Consider the following 2,797-nt stretch of genomic DNA (forward strand, 5'->3'; position numbering starts at 1 on the left):
TGGAAAGAGTCCAGCGGAGGGCAACAAAAATGATTAGGGGTCTGGAGCACATGACTTATGAGGAGAGGCTGAGGGAACTGGGATTGTTTAGTTTCCAGAAGAGAAGAATGAAGAGGGATTTGATAGCTGCTTTCAACTACCTGAAGGGGGTTCCAAAGAGGATGGAGCTCGGCTGTTCTCAGTGGTGGCAGATGACAGAACAAGGAGCAATGGTCTCAAGTTGCAGTGGATATTAGGAAACACTATTTCACTAGAAGGGTGGTGAAGCACTGGAATGCGTTACCTAGGGAGGTGGTGGAATCTCCTTCCTTGGAGGTTTTTAAGGACCGGTTTGACAAAGCCCTGGCTGAGATGATTTAGTTGGGAATTGGTCCTGGTTTGAGCAGGGGGTTGGACTAGATGACCTCCTGAGGTCCCTTCCAACCCTGATATTCTATGATTCTATGGCTTGGTCTACACTAAACCCCAAAATCGAACTAAGGTACGCAACTTCAGCTACGTGAATAACGTAGCTGAAGTCAACGTACCTTAGTTCGAACTTACCGTGGTCCAGACCCGGCAGGCAGGCTCCCCCGTCGACTCCGCGTACTCCTCGCGGCGAGCAGGATTACCGGAGTCGACGGGGAGCACTTCTGAGTTCGATTTATCGCGTCCAGACAAGACGCGATAAATCGAACCCAGAAGTTCGATTGCCTGCCGCCGAACCAGCGCGTAAGTATAGACAAGCCCTATGATTCTAAGTGAAAAACTCTCCTTGTGGATCATCATATCGGGAGAGCTAGTTGTCTCTCTGTGTTCATACACACCCCACTCTCTCTCAGAGTCATGAAGAAATGCAGAGCTCTATAATTATTCTCCTTCTTTGCACTACTCTGACTGGGTACAGAAGGCACTTACAGATGTAACTAGAAAACACCACCTCTAAGTGTTTGATTCCATCCAATCCCATTGCATTGTGAATGGGACCATTGACATGGCACTGGATGGCACCTTCAGCATGTTTGCTTTTCTCCTGCTTTGCCTTCTTTCCTCCACAGCAACGGAGAACCAGACAGTGGTGAGCGAGTTCGTCCTCCTGGGCCTGACCCATCTCCTGGTGTTACAGCGCCCTCTCTTCGTTGTCTTCGCCCTGCTCTACGTGACCAGCCTGTTGGGTAACGTTGCCATCATAGCTGTGATGCTGGCTGAGCCCCGGCTCCACACCCCCAGGTACTTCTTCCTGGGCAACCTTGCCTGCCTGGACATCTTCTACAGTACGGTCACCGTGCCCAAGATGCTGGCCGGCTTCCTCTCGGGGCACCAGACCATCTTGTTTGCTGGCTGCCTGGCCCAGCTCCACTTCTTCCACTTCCTGGGCAGCAGTGAGGCTGTACTGCTGGCTGTCATGGCCTATGACTGCTACGTGGCCATTTGCAACCAGCTGTGCTACAGGCTGGTCATGAGGCCACAGGCCTGTCTGTTCCTGGCAGCGGCCACTTGGGCCACTGGCTTCCTACATGTGCTGATGCACACGGTCATGACATCTCAGGTGCATTTCTGTGGCCCCAATGAAATCCACCACTTTTTTTTGTTTTATCAAGCCCCTGCTGAACCTGGCCTATAGCAACTTGACACTGCTCAGCTTCGTCACCGGGAGCATCGCGCTGTGTTCGTTCATCCTCACGCTTCTCTCCTACCTCTATATCATCTCCTTCCTCCTCCTGAAGGTCCACTCACAGGAATGCAGGAGAAAGGCCTTTTCCACCTGTGCCTCCCACCTCGCTGTGGTGTCTCTATTCTATATGCCGGTCCTTGGTAATTACCTGATTGCCTCTTCAGGTTCCCCCTCTGAAAGAGACATGATATCCACCCTCATGTACAGCATCGTCACCCGAGTTCTGAACCCCCTGATCTACACCTTGAGAAATGAGAAGGTAAAATCTGCCCTGAATAAATTCCTGAACAGAACACTTTTCCCTTAAAGAATATGAATTAAATGAAGGCACACACTGTTCAATTATAATTAAAGCATTTTAGTCTTTGCTGAGACCACTGATTTTTAAAAACCCTTTGCATTTTTTTTTTTCATTTCCCCCACTTTCTGGTGTCACTACAGTGCAGAGTTTAGGTTGTTTGGCTAGCATAACATCATTTCTCATAAGATGTTTGGATTTTCTTTAATGGTGAATATCCTGTGGGTATTTTGGGAAAATTTCAACATCCTTCTAATATATTTATCCCTAAATTATTGACATGAACTCCATCTTAATGTCTGCTGATGGAGACATTTTCAGTTAGAACCATGATGGGTGGAAGGAAGGGGGACTGACCATTATTTACATAAAATAAAAAACAATATTCAAATATTACCTATGCATAATTTTTCAGTGTATTTTGACTCTATGGGAAGTTACAGAACTCTGTGACAGGACAGAGTTAAGGTTAGTTGGGTGCCCTATTTATGTAATTCTAGAAATTAGCCTATCGGGATTTCTTGAACATTAATTTGGAAATTCTTGGGTTTCAATGCTTATTTTCTGTATAACTAAAATAGTCATCGGACCTAGGTGATAAGTAGCAGCAAACAGAGATTTGTCATGAACAAATCATCTCAAACCAATCTAATCTCCTTCTTTGACAGAGTTACTGGCCTAATGGATATGGGGGAAGCAGTAAATGTGACATATCTTGATGTTATTAAATCTCTTGAAACAATCTCATAATCAACTAGGGAAATGGAGTCTAGATGAAATTACTGTGTGCATAAGTGGCTGACTGGGAGGACATATTCACTGGAGTCTGTCCTCGGAATTGGTAC

General features: G+C 46.4%; 1 pseudogene; it reads left to right on the forward strand.

The window, feature by feature from the left end:
* The first annotated feature begins 973 nt into the window (after positions 1–973).
* Positions 974–1,961, forward strand: LOC101935807 (olfactory receptor 12D1-like; annotated as a pseudogene).
* Positions 1,962–2,797: the final 836 nt, after the last annotated feature.

The sequence above is a fragment of the Chrysemys picta genome, chromosome 13 (genome assembly GCF_011386835.1).
Source record: "Chrysemys picta bellii isolate R12L10 chromosome 13, ASM1138683v2, whole genome shotgun sequence".
Taxonomy (NCBI): Eukaryota; Metazoa; Chordata; order Testudines; family Emydidae; genus Chrysemys; species Chrysemys picta.